The 18,777-nt window shown below is 33.5% G+C and overlaps 1 protein-coding gene across 16 annotated transcripts in view; it reads right to left on the reverse strand.

The window, feature by feature from the left end:
* The window catches only part of LOC105479938 (zinc finger E-box binding homeobox 1), a 184,925-nt gene that overhangs the window by 119,523 nt on the left and 46,625 nt on the right, over positions 1-18,777 (reverse strand). For 4 of the 16 annotated variants that reach the window (XM_024792269.2, XM_011738285.3, XM_071070258.1 and 1 more), the window contains 2 exons: positions 15,079-15,234; positions 759-901 (listed from right to left, as the gene is read on the reverse strand). The exons of 7 other annotated variants lie outside the window; for them this stretch is intronic. The gene's annotated coding sequence lies outside the window, so the exon portion shown is untranslated. Of the gene's footprint in view, positions 1-212; positions 292-758; positions 902-3,899; positions 4,004-13,285; positions 13,448-15,078; positions 15,235-18,777 lie in introns of all 16 variants that reach the window. 5 more of the 16 variants (XM_011738287.2, XM_071070260.1, XM_011738292.2 and 2 more) reach the window with 5 other exon arrangements.

Genomic DNA, 18,777 nt, shown 5'->3' on the forward strand with positions numbered 1-18,777 from the left:
TGATGTTAGAATTTGGAAGTAAAGCACAGACATTAATTTGTTTATCCTTCATAAGGTTTCCCTGATAGAACCAACATATTTATTCTTCATTTCCTGAAGACAGGAAGAAGTTGTAAGATGAAAAAGAAATTGCCAATTTTAAGTAATTTTTTCAAGTTTTAAGTAATCTTTTTCAATTAAGATCTGACATAAAAAATTTTATGATTACATACCTTTTAAAGATTAGACGGCCTTTACTTCCACACTTTCTGAAGTGTAATACAGAATACAAAATGGTTTGAGGGGCTTTCCCTGAAGTAAAGATAAGATACAGCTTCAAAAAGATCATGAAAAGTAATTCTTCAAAGCTGGTTCTATCAACTGAAACTATTATGTCACTAGAGGGCCTAAATGGTGTCATTGTTTCAAAATTCTTAATCCATATCTCAAGACATACAAAAAAATTCTTGATTAACCCCAGCAGTTATTAACTGAATATAAAGGCAGACTAAACTAGAAACAGGTTTTATTATGACTGGGATTTTTTTTTTTTAAGTAAAACAAAACAAAAATATCCATACCTCCACAGGGCATGCTTCACTTCTAAATAACGAAAAGCACCTCTTGATGAATGTGTGATGTCCTATTCACAGGTAGCTGTCTGGGTCTCCCTTCTGTGAGAACATCTGAAGGTCTCACACCCTCGATGGAGCATTCCAAAACCAGTCTTAGGTTAGGAGCCTGGGCCCACGAGTGCGCACTCACTACACAGTGCTTACCTTTAGAGAACAAGGTGGCTGACACAAACTGATCAAGTTCTCACACCCCACACCTCCAAGAACACTGAAAAAGATCTGCAGATCTTTCTTGGTGCAGGAGGGACCTCTTTATATTCCTCTTGTGGTGGAAGTTTAAGGTTGTCCTGAGGGAGGAGAGAAGAGTAAAAGATTATACTGAGATCATACTATTAGGATCAAGCTTATCTTTCCATATTACAAAATGAAGTTTTGAGAACAGAAATTAGATGAAATCATGAGTATGCTTAAAATCACATTCTCTTCATTCACAAAAATATCTCCTCTAAATACTGCATGTTTCAAATATTACTCCTTAGACCCAAAACCTTAAGTGACTAGTTCAATGTCTACCCCCATCACTGGGAAGTTGAGAAGTTGAAAAAAAATACAGAAAAACTGTAGGCTGCCAAATGATCATAGTTATAAATTCCGTTTAAAAAAATATATACAGCTAAACTCATTAAAAAGCAATGAGTTAGAGCCAGCGGAAATTCTGTCCTCCCTTTGTATTTCCAATATAATGGCATATGCTATTTCCTAACAACTAACAGAAAAGTAGCCCTTTGAATTGTGTTAAATGCCACAGAATCAATAAATTACTCTACTATAATCAATACATTAATTTAGTATGAATCAACAGTAGAATCAATCTACTAGAATATAAAACTCCATGAGGAAAGGAAGTCTGGCTTTGTTTTTTGACACACTATCTGTAGTACCTTAAATAGGTCCTGATACATAGTAAGCATTTAAAAAAATTTTGATTATTAAGAATATTAACCAATCAGTCAATATTCTTAAGGTGAAACTTACATAAAATGAAACAAAAGCCTACAAATGTTCTGAGGAGCTTGAAAATATGTTATACAAAATAATACTAATATAAATGTTTAATTATATATTAAATAACTGTTAGGAATACAATATTTTAAAATGCCACATCCTAAAATATGAATGAGAAAATACTATAAATAAATTATTATGATCCAAACTCCTTGAAAGGAATGGAATGCTTTAAGATCAGGAAATCATGCAGAGTACTTTAAAATATATTATTAAATACCAAATATCAGAAGAAGAATATTAATACAGATGAAAAGTAATACACCTTCTTAATGCTTTAGTATTAACAGTTTTTGTCCACAGAGTGTAGAGCAATATAAATCAAGTGATAAAATGGTTGTCTATAGATATAATTCTGCCTAAGTAAATCATTACCATAATATTAAATTGAAATCAGAAGATGCTATTCTATAAGTATGATTTTCTTACGTATTTTAATATGTACATTTTGTCTGACTGCAATAAACAGAATCTTATTCATTTGTTTTCCTTTAACTTAAACTATTATTAAAAACACAGAGACTTATTTCCTTTAAATGTTTTCCAACTGTTTCCAAATCTGATAAATTAGGGAGAAAAAGAAGAAACACTGGTAGGGTGTGGTGGCTCACGCCTGTAATTCCAGCACTTTGAGAGGCCGAGGTGGGTGGATTACAAGGTCAGGAGTTCAAGACCAGCCTGGGCAACATGGTGAACCCCATCTCTACTAAACATACAAAAATTAGCTGGGCGTGGTGGCAAGCACCTGTAATCCCAGCCACTTGGGAGGCTAAGGCAGGAGAATTGCTTGAACCCGGGAGGCGGAGGTTGCAGTGAGCCGAGATTGTGCCACTGCATTCCAGCCTGGGTGACAGAGCAAGACTCCATCTCAAAAAAAAAAAAAAAAAAAAAAAAGAAGAAATGCTAAAATCAACATCAGATTAATGGTACTGATGAAGGACTGAATGTGTATACTTTTAAAAATCTAATATGTAAGGCCAAAAGAATCAGAAGAAACAGCTATTTATAAAGTACTTGATTCCATTTGACCCCAAAATCTGAAAATGTAGAATTAAAACTCAAAACATACTGGACAATGTGTATGGTGCATTTCATTTCAGAGTAGAAGATATCATTTGCTGTATGGTCAAAACCACAGCAAGAAAACAGGTAGTAAACTTGGGATGTATGTCCACCCTTCATCACTAAAATAATGCTTTAATGGACAGATTATGGTTTGATTACAGGCAGTAAAAACCTTTCCACATTTCACACATAATTCAATTTTATATCTTGTCTTGGGGAATCAGGTTTAAATGTGAAAAAAAGAGACTTAAAACAAAACTTTAGGCTAAAGAAATAAGTGTACACAAAAACTCACTTAATTTAAAACAATTTTCCTATTTTCAACATCCTGTAAACCTCTGAACTAACTCTGGGGGAAGGGGTGAAAACGGTTACCAAGTACTAAGTGCAGATAATATGACAAAAAGAGCTAAAACGGGGTAAAGGCCAACACAAAGTTGGAAATCCTACTGAAAGGAAAAGACTGCTAGCTGGTTGAATCTCCCAGGCCAACAAGGGCGAAAAGGGAAAACAAACTCCCAAGACAGAGGAACGGACTAGAAACTTACTCATGCTGTGGATAATGGATCCCTTGCCTAATTTCCACCTCAGAGGATGAAGTCTAAGTTTACCACATTCAGAGATTTCATGCTGAATTTTTCATTTCACCTGCAAATACAGACTACTAAGCCATACTAACATCTCACTTTAAGTTCCCTACAAAACTTCCCTGAGCAATCTACATTCCTTCTTTAATGCTGGCCAGTGTTTCTCATGCAATCTGTAGTGAAGGACTGTTTTCCTCCCACTGGGGACCCATGTTCATGGACTACCATTATGACTATACTCAGCTCACTCAACATAAAACTCTCCAGGCAACTGAGTTAAAACTACTGGCCTGCACTTCAACCAGGGAGACAGGTGATGTGTCTGAATGACAGAAATATGACATGACTATAAGAGTTTCTAAACCAATACAGAAATTGAGAGTAAGCATTTAGTCATGGATTGATTAACAAACCAGCACCAGTTCATAGCCCATTCTTCAAGGAGCACTGGTGTAGGCCAGGCGCAGTGGCTCAAGTCTGTAATCCCAGCACTTTGGGAGGCCAAGGCAAGTGAATCACTTGAACTCAGGAATTCCAGACCGGCCTGGGAAACATGGAGAAACCCCGTCTCTACTAAAAGTACAAAAATTAGTCAGGAGTGGTGGAACATGCCTGTAATTCCAGCTACCTGGGTAGCTGAGGCAGGACAATCACTTGAATACAGGAGGTGGTGAGGCTGCAGTGAGCTGAAATAACGCTACTGTACTCCAGCCTGGGCGATAGAGTGAAACTCTAAAAAAAAAAAAAAAAAAAGGCACTAATCTAGGTTACAGGAGTAGGATCTTATGATACTCTTCCTTTATACTTTTTATTGAATCCAATTTCCAGTTTTAATTCTCATGTGCCCTTAGAAACTACTCACTAATAAACTATCAGTGACTTATTCCAGTATATTCCTTTTACCAGTTCTTTCTACAACACTGTACAATAGAATTTTTGGCAATGGTAAAATTGTTCTATAGCTTCATTGTTCGAAAAGGTAAACATTAGCCATATATGACTACTGCCCATTTGGAATGTGGCTAGTGTGACTAAAGTACTGAATTTATATTTTTACCTAAACAGATATAAATTTAAATTGCACATCAGGCTGGTGGCTACCATACTGAACAGTACCAGTGCAGTGCTAAAGTGTTACATTATTGTCATGTAACCTTTTAAAAATTTAGCATTTAAAAAAAAATCACTTATTTCCTTCAATTCTAACAGAAATATTTTAATTGTGACTATCACTTTCCATATGTACATCTAGTTATGTACATACTTGTAATCATGGCATATAAATTTACTATTTTATTTTCACTTATATCAAACATTTCTCCTTATTTCTGGAACTACACTATCTAAACTTGTGGCCACTAGTCCCATTTATCTATTTAAATTTAAATAATTAACATTAAATTAAAAATTCAGTTTCTCAGTTGCCTTAGCCACATTTTAAGGGCTCAGTAGCCACATGTGGCAAATGGCTACCATATTGGACAGTGCAATCATAGAATATTTCTATCACCACAAAGCTCTCCTGAACAGTGTTGTTCTATAGTCTCCAAAAATAATCATTTAAATGTAATATTTTATGTTGCTGTGCTATAATTAGTCTTTAAGCTGGGAATTTTCTATATATATATATATATATCTAATATATATATATATGAGAGATTGATAATTAGCATAGTATTTCCTAATATGTTATTATGATATTTCTAAACATTATTGTGACTCTCAGCATGTATTCCTGCATTATTTCCCAAAAGGGTCTGTTAGCACTGCTTACTTGCAAATATTAGATTTCTCTTTTTAAAAATTGATGTCCTTTAATACAATGAAAAAAACCCCATATTTATTTATTATTCATATGTCTTTATTTTCATATTCTTAATCTGTCACATTCATTTCTCATTTATGTTTCAGAATCTTGATACCTAAACTTGCATATTTACAACAATATATAACTTATAGCCATTATCACTTTCCCTATAATTTTTAATGTAGTTTCCACAATTTTCTATTATCCTTTTAATCATAATATTTTGGTCCAACACAAATTTTTAATATTCAAGTATCTTCTGGGTGAGTTCTACTAATTCTTCAAATACGAGATGTAAAGGTATTCTCTCTGCTACCTTTTCTAATTCCTATGGATGATTTTTGTCTAACTAGTTTTGAGGTGTATCACTGAATAGTACTATCCAACACCGCTGAACAAATATCCTTTAAGTGCCCCCTCTTAGGAAAGAATATTTTGTCACACATTTAGTTATTATGTATGTTGACAGATGGGAGAAATTTTGTATTCCTCATAGTCCTCCAGTAATCTATGTTTTACAAAATGAAAACAAGCTGATTTTTTCAGTATTCCTCTTAAGAAAACAGTTGTATTAATTCAGGGAAGTATGAGTAGAAGAAAAGAATGAACGTAGATAGCATGTTCTACTCAAAAATTAAGAAAATAATTTGCTGGTCTATCACCTATTCAGGATTTCTTAACTCACAAAATGTTAAATGTTTGAAACTAGTAAAGGGGCTGGTTTCACATATGTATTGACATTGGCAGAAACCAAGGTGGCATGCAAGCAGAAGCAGAGAAACTGAGGTCTGAGTCAGCCACAGGGATTTGCATATGTCATGGGATGCAGGCCATGTCTCTTCACTCTCACTGGCCATGAAGTCAGGCTTCAAATGAAATTAACACCTTTTTTTTTTTTTTTTTTTGAGACAGAGTCTCACTGTCGCCCAGTCTGGAGTGCAATGGCACAATCTCATCTCACTGCAACCCCTGCCACCTGGGGTCAAGTGACTCTTCTGTCTCAGCCTCCCGAGTAGCTGAAACTACAGGCGTGCACCACCTACACCCAGCTAATTTCTCTATTTTTAGTAGAGATAGGGTTTTACCATGTTGGCCAGGCCGGTCTTGAACTCCTGATCTCAATGATCTGACCTCCTTGGCCTCCCAAAGTGCTGGGATTACAAGCATGAGCCACTGGGCCCAGCCAGAAAATTTATACTTAAATCTCCAAAGGACAGAGAGGTCTCTTCTGGAATCTGGGTAACACACCTATTCTTGCATCATTGTCACGGTTTTAGACACTCTTGCTTTAAAACCTTCTGATATTTAGTAGGACAAGACTTCTCATTACAGAATCACTATAAAATAAATCACTAGAAATTTTGGAAGTTAGAGATTCAACCCAAAAATCTGTAAATTACTTTTAGTCAAATAATTTGCCAATATTCTTGATTTAGAAACAGGTTCTCTCCTTTTATTTGAATCTTAAAATTGTTTCAAATACACTGGATGTTAACTTATTTTCCAAAGATCTAATATCTCCCTCAAATGTATTGCTAGATATTACATCTTGTTTGTTGCAGTTCGGAATGGGATATTTGGTACTTTATTAAATTTTTATTATTTAATAAATGATTTTAGAGCTGACTACTGTAGATTTTTCTAGGTAATCAATCATGTCATCTACAAATGAAATATTTTAGTTTTATTTCTTTTTCAGATTTTGTTCATTACAAGTATTAAATAAAAATGGGGTTAGTGATGATGGGTGGACAAATTAGTAACAAAAATGGTGATTGTTTTGTTCCTGAATTTAAGTTTATTACCATTCATTCTACAGCTTTGGTTAGATGATACTATTCAGCTTGTTGATTTAATGACGTATCATGTTCTTTGAAGCTCAACTCATCACTCAGTTAGTTCATCACAAAATAATGTATTTGACCAAATAAAACTGGGAAAAGGTCTCCAACTCCTATAGGACCAACGCTGTATTTATGTTGACTACATAAAATTATCCTAATACTGACAATTTTCATTAAAATAAGAAGTCTTGGCCGGGCGCGGTGGCTCAAGCCTGTAATCCCAGCACTTTGGGAGGCCGAGGCGGGCGGATCACAAGGTCAGGAGATCGAGACCACAGTGAAACCCCGTCTCTACTAAAAATACAAAAAATTAGCCGGGCGCGGTGGCGGGCGCCTGTAGTCCCAGCTACTCGGGAGGCTGAGGCAGGAGAATGGCGGGAACCCGGGAGGCGGAGCTTGCAGTGAGCCGAGATCACGCCACTGCACTCCAGCCTGGGCAACAGCGTGAGACTCCGTCTCAAAAAAAAAAAAAAAAAAAAAAGAAGAAGTCTTTATTCTGTGAAAGTCCTCAGAGTCACATGTAAAATGGGAACTCAAGGTGCTATGTGGTCCCTGTAGTATCTCAAGTTAGCTTTGGAATATTACACTAGGTATTTAACAGATGATATTTAAGACACCAGGCTTCTTTCCAGTATACATTGTTTCAGGTATATCAAAAAGGTGTAATTTATGAAGGAAATTTCTTCTTATAGAAGAATTTCCACTAATAAATGTGTAAGGGGTGGGAGATTTAAAAATTCATTCTCTTGCAAATCCTAATGACAGAATTGATTCAAAGAACAGTCAGTAACTTTTCCCACAGGAGAAAAGATTGGTAGAAAACTCTCAATAGAGAGATTGGGCTGGCACCACTGCCCAATTTTAGCATTCATAAAAGTATGACAAGCAGACATATGCTCCTTGATGTGATGCAGTATAAAGAAACAGTTCCATGTGTGAAGTATTCCTGCATGCCTTCCATCCTCAACACCTAAACCAAAGTTGAACCTGAAACTAATTAAGTCTTTCAAGCCAACTTTTAATTCACAGGAAATTCAGAGGCTACAGGAGTAAGTTAGAAGCCAACAGAGAAATCCAGAATGGAGGACATTCTACAGGATAGTTACCCAGTTTTTTCATTAACACATGAAAGGGAAAAGGGGAGGGAAGGAGGAAGGAGGGGGTTTGGGAGTGAGTGAGGTAGACAAATGGTGGGAAAGAAAAGACCTTTCAATTATACAGCAGTCCTAACAAACAAATGCTATACAGATCTTGGTTGGATTCTGAAAGAACAATCTAAACGTAAAAATGACATTTTTCAGTCAAAAGCAGAGAAATCGAATACAGAGAGAATATGAGGTGGTTAGTAGTTAACTGTTAATTTTTTGTTGGATGTGATAAAGGTATTGTGGTTATATAAGAAAAATTCCTTCTTTTAAAGAAATGCATATGAAAGAATGTAGGAGTGAAAAGACTTGAAGTCTGGGATCTACTTTAAAAATAGTCAAGGAAAAAGAAGACAGTAGATGAAGCAAGTGTGGCAAAATTTTGCTGATTGTTAACTCTAGGCCATGGGGTTTATTATACTAGTCTCTCTTAAGTGTATGTCTGAAATTTTTTACACTAAAGTTTTTTTGTTTTTTGTTTTTTTTTTTAATTCAAGCCTTTGGAACATCATCTATTAAGCCAGATATATTCTAGTACAAGTAAAAATGGAATTACCTACCCTACTACATAACGAACATTCACAACCAATACAAAGCAAGGATGCAAAAGATATGACAGATTGCCCTGTGTGTGACTGGCACAGATTCACCCATGCTTTAAAAGATTCATCTTAAAATTAAATTTGACTTGCACATACTATTGCTGTGTGTTTGTAGAAAGAATACATATATGTGTGTATATATGTGTGTGTGTGTATATACATATATATGGGGGGGGAAGAATTTGTTAAGTTTCAGTCCAACAACACTTTAGGAAAGAGAATATCAGAAAACGAAATAATTTGTACCCTCAAAACAAACAAACAAAAGAGATGACAGTTTATGGGGTACATTGAACCAATACAAAGAAGGTTATTTTATGTTGATACCTTCCTACCTCCATTTCTCAACAAAAGCATGCTGCCTTCTGATTTTATTAAAGCATATTACTTGGGTATGCATTCTCACAAATTATCTCATGATTCAAATGAGTCCTTCTGTAACTAACTGATACTCCCTTCTCTAAAAGAGACCAACTGGTCTCAGCTACATAATAGGAGTATAAACTGTTACAGCCTCACTGTGCTAAACATAAAATAACAGGGTATTTTATACTTAGTAGGTACTCAGGTATTTAAGTAAATGATAGGTATATGTATCAACAGAGATATTTGGATTTATACGCTCCTCTTAAAAATGTAAATGCATTTCTACTGGGTAAAGTACATGGTAGAAATACATTTGAACTAGAAAGACTTTCTTATACCCCTTATGTACCTACCACCTGCAGATCCACCACTGTTCTAGTGGTTATCATGTATCCCCTCTTATACAAAGTATGTTACAGAGTAAGATGGGATTGTCTATTTGTCACCTTATTTTCACAACAATTAGGTTATTTTCGTTGGTCCTTGACTTTACTTTTACCGAGTTAATGATTACTTAATGATATGTAAGATTTTTTTCCCCAATACACCACAGTAAGCAAATCCTCCCAGGAAAAAAAAAAAGGTTTTCTTTATGCTAATTGAATTTTCTTATAAACTTCAGTCTTCTTTCATATCATTGCATGTTAATATTTAATATTATATATTTAACATTATATAATTATATCCTTTTCCTAAAAATGTTTGCATTCAAACTCCTTGCAAATATTTTAACATTTAAAATACAGTAATTCAAAACAGAGGTATTCTTAAATCTTCTACTAAGCCTATAAAGGGCATCTAGTTTAGCTCTCATATTTTATCTGAAAAATTATTCTAATTATGACTATGTTAGCATCTAGTAGTTCAATAATCACAGCAACTAACTTCTGATGAGTATGTATGTATGCATGTATGAGTATATACATACACATTTTTTACTCAATGTTCACTTGATGCTAAATCTATCAGAGCACAGACCTCCACGACACTAATACACAACTGGATAATACAGTGGTGCTTCAATGAGCAGATCACAAATACTCCCCTGCCTTTTGAGGAGTAGTGATTCAGTGAGAACATCTGGTAAAGCAGACGTGTGTATACATACATCCAATATATATGTATTATCCATACATCATATAATGTATATATTATATATATTTATATTATCTATTCATAATACATACATAGTATATATATGTATAATATATCTATCGTGCTTGTTTTAGTTCCTTTCCCTTAAAATGCTAGTCTGCTGTTTAATGAATTGGTAAATTATTCTGAGAACTCATGACACTATTTCAAGAACTAGAAATGCCCTCTAGTGTTGCCAACAGCAGAGTTTGTAATGACTGCTGTCATTATTCATTTATAAAAAGTTAATTCAAAGGTAAAAAAATTATTTAGTAAATGTTGAAACTTTAAAAAAGGAATTTTAATCAACAAGAAGATGTCTGAAAATGAGGCACACTAAAGGAATTTCATGTTTCCCTTGTGAAGTTAAAAAACATTACACTTGACATTAATGAAAGATCATAGAATGATGCAGAAACACTAGATAATTTATGTGGGACTATCTGAGAAGCCTTGAAATAGTACATGTAAAACTCAATTTGAAGGCATTATACAAAATAATTTTTAGAACAGAATTATTTTACTCAGTAAATTTGGAAATTAAAACAACCCTAATGAATTCCTTTCATTTGAATTTGGAAAAGGAATATTGGATGGCCATGTGTGTATACACACGACATACATAATAAGGGTACTGAGATGCTAAGATGGCCTCATAATTTTTACAGGTTTGTATATCTAAGATAACTCTGTTTATTAGTGGCACAGCAGGAACTAGGTCTCGGATTTTGTGCTTTTAAGTATTCTTTACATGGCTCTTGTCTCCCTAGGGCCTAAGTAGAATGATAGCGTAATTCTTTTAGGCTACCACGACACTATATTAATAGCTAGTGGTTTTCAATAGACAACTGTTGACTGGTTACATTATAACTAATTGTGGTCATGGGAAGCCATACTTGTATTGAAATAATTTTCTCTCATTCAGCATCTTAAAATGAAAACAAAAATTTCTGTATTGCAAAAAAAAAAAAAAAAGGCACTAGGTTATAAAGTATCTCTAGATGGCATCTCTAGAAAGCCTTTGAGTGACTGCTGAAATTCAGCTACAGAGGTCCCAAAGCTTAGATGAGAATTTCACAGACTTTCTTTTTTGTTTAGCAGTAATAATAAAAGCTCTTTACATACCACTCTGAAATACATATTGTATGTATTTTAAGCACCATCTGCAATTATTTCAGTTGGCACAACTTTATGAATGAAGTAGGATATTTTCAAGATGAAGAAATTATCATTATTGTTATTATTAACTAAAACAACATTTGAAGCCCTTTCTATGCACTTTCCATATGCTACTCTTTTAGCATTTTTATATATCAAATAATGTATTTTTTCACAAGATATATACTCTTATTATCCCCATTTTACAGGTAAGGAAACTGATGCACAGTAGAGTTATGCAGCTTTCCTAAGATTGAAAAGCTGGTAAGTGTCAGAGTTAACACTCACACCCAACCAGTATGACTCTGGAGCCCAACTTCTTAACTACTACAACTTGGTAGTTTTAAATGTAAAACTGCTCCATATAATTGTCTTAAATGACATTTATAATGTATATAATATGCATGACAGGCATTATGTGCTTGTTCTGCTCGTATTCACATTTCTTGGTATCTCAGAAACTTGCAGATCTTTCCATAGCAGTTTCTCATTTTAAATAAGCTATACAAATAATAAGACTTTTTCAGTCTCTACTAACTGTAAAGAAGGTCAGTCTAATTTTTACATCAAAATGAACAATCTCATTTCATGAGGAATATGAACGGATTAAAATTAATATACTACAGATCAATTTCAAGATATCCTTAAGAAAGGACTGCTTTGTTTTTATAATATCATAAGCCACTATACTTTATTATAATTACTTGCTTAATGTCTATGTTCCCTGCAAGACCTATGGAATCACATCAGTCTTATTTATGACTATGCCATGCCTAGTGCAATGACTGACATATAGCAGGTTGTTGGTAAGAATGTGTTGAATGAATAAATGTGATTTGCTATTCTATCTGTTAAATTTACTTAAAATTTACTAAAAATTTACTTAAAAAATAATGATCTCACTATAAATAGTAGCTCAATATTTTTAGTAATACCTATTTCACATAAAGTTTTACATATTAATAATTATCAATATCATGATTTTACAAGCTGTAACATAAATTTCCTTTAAATAATCCTTGTGACTTATACCAGCAGGAACTCCTTCTTTGTAACTTCTTTGTAACTTCTGCCAAATTTTTAAGAATGGATGTAGAAAGACACCCCATTTTATTTTCTACATTTAAGAGGTTCTTTCTCATATTGAACTAAAACATTATTTTCCTTTCCATATCTTTAAACAGTAACTTTTATTTAAATTTTTCTCATTCAAACTTCCAATTCATTTCTTCTAACACCATTGTAATTCACAACTCCTTTCTTCTGACAGTAGAAACTCCCAAATTCAAAACAAAAGGCATTATACTCCAACATACACAGCCAATCAGACATTGATTGTTTCCTATATTGAGAAGTTATATAGTTAAAAACTGACGACTATTGGTAGAATTTTGTTTTAGAAAGAAGTTATTTCAAATTCATTTCAATAAAAGAAATGCTATGTATCATCCTCCATCTGCAATATTTACATAATTATGTGTTTTAAATATCTTTTTGGGGCTAAATACCAAATTCTTCACTGGGCATCGTAAGCCCATCAAAGCCATTTAAACAGAACCAAAAAGAGCTGTCAAAGAAAAATGAATATCACGTACATTCCAAGGCACGTTACCCAGGAAGGAGTATTTCTTCAAGACACTCTGGAAGGTATGGGAAGGACATCTTTCTCCTAGCACTGACAAGGGGGACTGCCTAGTTCTCTAAGTGGAGACCTTCAAATCAGAATACTTGAACTCAGGTTGGTGACTTTGAGTATATCCAGAAAAAAGCTAAATTTGTAAGTCACTGCAGAGATGAAGCGTAAACATTCAGATATCCAAATGCTCTTTGGATTTTATTTTCCAAAACGTAATCGACATGTATGCTTCTGCGTGTGTGTATATGAAAAACATAAATGTTACATTCCCTTCTTTAAAAAAGAGATAAAGTTGACTTGATTAAGGAAAAAAGTATACTACCTTTAAAAATGTCTGCATGTAACAATTTTAAGTTCAGTTGAGGAAATCAGTGTCCCTCTTCAGGGCATTCCTTCTTGAAATCCTATAAGAACTCTCCCGTAAGTGAAATTCTCACATAAGCATGCTGCTTTGACAGGGCTTTATTGTAAATTCTTAAGAAATCTAAGAAAATAGAATAGCAGCATAAAAATGTATTTCTCTATGGTTAGAATTTAGTCTTTCTAATGCCTAGCTTAGCAGATATTAATAGAATTAACTTTAAAAGTTGAAAAGCAAGTTATCAATTCACTCTAATAAATAAATGTGTAGGTTCTATGCTTTATTTATACACTAACTTTATTGTTCCTACCCTTGTAGAAACTTACGCCATTTCACAGTATTGGTTCCAGTTGCGGTGTGTAATTATACCTACACTGTAATTACCATTGGCACCGGAAGTTCAGTAACAATTAGGGAATATCTGTTTTTAACCCCACCATTTTATTCTCAGCATCTACCTAAATGGATGACACATAGTAGACAGACTATACAAATATGAATTACTAGACAGATGGACTAAAATATGAATGTTGCCATCTCAAGTACTTAGTTCACTGTAAACATTGGAATGATTACATAATGACAGATGCTGTGCTGGGTGCTTGTCACAAGAGCTCTTCCTGATATGTTTGTTATTAAGCTCTAGAAAGCAGCTAAGAACATGGCCAGATTCAATTAACATAATTTTGACATCTCTAATTGGGCATGAAAAATTACTCCAACTATGTGAATCGCAAAAATCACACATATGACAATAGAATGGTTAATAGAATTATAATATATTATTAATATGCTGATCTTCATCAGCCATCATCTTGTTATCACAAAACTACTATGTCCATGGACGCGCTGGAATAATCTCAGATAGACAACAATCTTAAAGATTTCAAACTTGCTAAGATCCTACCTCCATTCTTGTCCAAAGTTAATGTGACTAATCATGGATCTGATTGGACACAGATGTCCAAAAAAAGGGATATGCAGGAATCAAATATATTCAGGAGAAAAATATAAATTTAAGGTCATTTGAAGCATATGAAAAAGTAACCAAATTTAGAAATTATTTTCTCAGTGGGAGTATGTGTAAGGCAGGAGAGAGATGTCTGATTCTATCACCAAAATTTGATTCTGTACCATACTATGAACAGCTACTCCACTTTGTTTTGGGTATACAGTATAAACGTCTAATCTTACAAATTCAATAGTTTCCACCAAAGTATAGCAGCAATTACACACTTTTAAAGAATTACTGTTAAACTAAATGGATTTTGTCATATATTATACTTTTTTCTTTCCTATTTTACAATGAAAGTAAAAAACAAAACAGCATTCAACATACTACTGCAAAACTTGTCTACTTTAAGAAGCACTTATGAAACTGAACAGAAAAACTCAGTTTAGTACAAATTTTTTAAAAGTTAAACTTCAGTAAAGCAATATTTGTAATACATTATCTTAAATAACTACAATAAAACTACAAAAATTGAATTTTTAAACCACACATGAACTATATAATTGATTTTCCATACTTTTATACTATTTATAAACATTAAGTATGTAAAATCTCTTTTCTATAAAACCATTCTTTGCATATATTTTATTAAAATATAAGTGACAGACATATAAAATTCAAACACTTGTCATTATGTCCTAGATTTTAAAAGTTCTAAAATTTTAATTCAAATATAATAAATTGGTAGGCTTTACACACAGACACACACACACACACACAGAATTTAAATGAAAACTCTTACCATTGACTTCCTTTTGATAGTCACTCCAATAGTCTTTCTTGATAGTGCTTTCCTATATCAAGCAGACAGTAGCCAAATCACAAAATGACATTTGGATGATCATGTCTTCAGATGGGAGTTTTCGGCCAATTGCCAGTTGAGAATTTAAACTGAAAACTAAATTACCCAAACTTTATTAAGTTGTTCCCACACCCACCAACTGATAACAGCAATAATTCTAAACTGGAAAATAAGGTGAATATGATTTACCTCCTGTTCAAAGAGTCCTAATATTATATTTGAGAAGACATGCTATATTAAAAGAATCCCATAAAATTCTAGTATCTTCTGAAAATGCTTTTAAGAAAATCTCAATCCCTCACCAAAAAGTTACCCCAATTATCCTATAACCCAAATTAATACATGATAAAGATGGTATTAGATGACATAATAAATTATAGAGTCACAAACCTAGGTTCTGTCAAGCACTGCCTTCACTTAAAAGCTAACTGTAATGTCTGGAAACACTCTGACAGTATCATCTATATTTATATTTATTAAATCATCAACTAATTGTAAAACTATATACTACAAGAAGTTAGAGGTTACACTTTAGTGTAACCCTGCCTGATCATGATACTTTTTGACAAAATTTATGGTTACCAACTTCTAATTATAGTACAAAAATGACTCAGCTCCTTTTCTGTTCCAATTTAGACTCTTTTTCTCTTGATTCTTACGGCTGCTCTTCATAGGGCCTGTCAATTAATATATGATTTTCGACCATAGGCTTTATGATTATTGGGTTGTACAGTCTGTTTTGATCGTTCTTAAATATTAGACACCTTAAATTATTCCCAAATGTTAAGATATATCTCAGTGCCCTAACATAATTTGTGCTCAGCTATAAGTTGGCTCATTTCAATAGTTATTATTGACAATTCAAGTCTTTAGCAAAAATACAATCAAATAAAGCTAAACTGAAAACACGAAGGAAAGAAAAACATGTCCTTATCTTCCTTAAAAATTGTTTCTGAATTTTAACTATAAAAGATCCAAAATTAAGTGTACATAACTAGACAGCTATGTAAGACTCAGTTGAGTTATAAACATTACACACACCTCAAATTCTCATATATTCTATGTGTAATCCTTCTCTCTCTCTCTCTTTCACATACATGTGCATGTGTACACATGCATGCGTATCTATCCAACCTATTCCTGATGTTTACCTATCAATAACCTGATACCAAGGCATTATATAAGATAATATAAAGTGAATAATCGGCTTATGATTAAGAAAAATGGACTTCAGAAACAAAGCCTAGAGCTTAAACTGTTGTGTCTTTGAGTTAATAACACCGACCCCCAGTTAGATATACTAGAAACAGCATTAGTCTATTCACTCCAATAATTTAAATCCAAAATTCTCAATAGCAATAACATTTGTAAACTATTCAGAGACTAACAAAGTTCTTTCCTGGGTGCTATGAGATACAAAGGAAAGGAGCTTATAACCTAAAACATGATGGGGGAGAGTGAGTGGTACATAAAGACACAGAAATGGATAGATTTCCAAGAAAGAAGCAAGCACATTGGGGCAGTTTAATAGTTTGAATAGGTTTATCACATGTGGAACTGATCTGAGAAGACTTTATAACAAGAAGCATTTTTAAAGCAGAAAATATATAACTACGTTTTTCTTATTTAGCCTAATGAAACCCACAAAGCAAACTGTGATTAATACGGAATACAGCTATGGAAGTATTCATGCCCTCACTCTGGAAGAAGACCAAAGGTAAATTCCTTAGTCAAATGAAATTACAGAACATAGAGATATCTCCTCCATCAACCCCACACCCCCCAAAATCAGGCCTTCAGTATGGCAGAAACAATTCTAAATTGTTTATTTCAACTCTTCCCAATGATTCCAATCATAATGGCTGTAATTTAATTTTAAATCAGGAGACGTAATGAAAAGTCACTATCAGATTACAAAATCATGAATTAAAAACCACAGAATGATCCTCTTGGTGTGAATAACATTGCTGATAACATATCTACACAAGAAAGCTGGTTTCATATTCCGGCAGATGATGATCATGAAGTGACTTGTGTTTTTATATAATCTTAACTATATTCTACTCATCCATTATAAGAGTTTTACAATTTGGTCAGGCATGGAGGCTTATGCCTATAATCCCAACAGTTTGTGAGATCAAAGTGGGGAAAACTGCTTGAAACCAGGAGTTCAGACAAGCCTTGGCAACAAAGCAAGACCCAGTCTCTACAAAAAAATTTTTAAAAACAGTCTTGGAATTTAACACCACACACAATTTTACAAATAAAGAAACAGGTCCAGTCACGTGACATTATTTACCCAAAGTCACACAACTAGCTGGCAGCAAAATTAAAACCTCTGAAGAACCACAGATGCTCCTTTTACTACAATCAAAGAAAGAAACAGTTATACCTTAGAAAGAGATATAATTTTATTAGGAAAATTTCAACTTTTTAACCTACATACTCAGTTTCAAACATTCAGCACGTTAGCTCCAGAAATTGCAAAAAATCAATTCATAAAGTTAGGGAAAGAAAGTTGTATGATTAATTTAAATTTTATACTTCTCTTTTTATACTATTAGCTTTAAGACACACACTCAGCGTTATATCCAACTCTTCAGACTAAGAATATGAGTTTTAAAAATATGCAAAATTTTAATCAAAATTCTCTCTAAAAAAGATAATTCCCTAGAATGTTCCATGGCATCACATCTATTTTTCTTTCACATCCTGGCACCCTTTTTCACTGAATTGGGTAACAAAGTAAGCCTGCCACATGGATAGCAGTAGAAACAGTCTTATCTTGACTGCTTCAGGTGACATAACTCATCCCAACTTTACATAAATGAGCAGCAAGAGAAGTTCAGAAAATTTGTAAACAGGATATATAAAAAGAAATATCTGCAAATCATACATTTAACAAGGGGTTAATATCTAAAATATTTAAGAAACTCAAACAACTCAATAACAAAATAACAAATCGCCCAATTTTTTAAAATGAGCAAAGAACCTGAACAGACATTTCTCAGAAGACACATGAGTAGCCAACTGGTGCAAGAAAAAATGCTCAGCATCACTAATTACTAGAGAATTACAAATTAAAACCGCAATGTAATATTACTTTATACCTGTTACAGTAGCTTTTATTAAAAAGATGAAAGGTAAATGTTGGACAGGGTGTGGAGAAAAGATAACTCTTACAAGTACATTGTTGGTGGGAATGCAAATTAGTTCAGCTATTATGGAAAATAGTATGGAGGTTTCCCCAAAAAAACTAAAAATAGAACTACTGTATGATCCAGTGATCCCAATTCTGGTTATATATCCAAAGGAACTGGAGTCAATATGTCAAAGCGATATCCGCACTCCTATGTTCATTGTTGCATTATTTACAATAGCCAGGATATGGAAACACCTAGGTGTGTATCAATGGATGAAATCAAGAAAACGGGGTACATAAACACAACAGAATACTATTCAGCATTTAAAAAGGGGAAAATTCTGTCATTTGCAACAACATGGATGAATCTGGAGGATATTATGCTAAGTGAAATAAGTCAGGCAGAGAAAGACAAATACCATATGATCTCACTTATGTGTGGAATCTAATAAGGCTAAATTCATAGAATTCGGTAGAGAATAGAACAATGGTTACCA

This window comes from Macaca nemestrina, chromosome 9 (assembly GCF_043159975.1).
Source record: "Macaca nemestrina isolate mMacNem1 chromosome 9, mMacNem.hap1, whole genome shotgun sequence".
In the NCBI taxonomy this organism is placed as follows: Eukaryota; Metazoa; Chordata; class Mammalia; order Primates; family Cercopithecidae; genus Macaca; species Macaca nemestrina.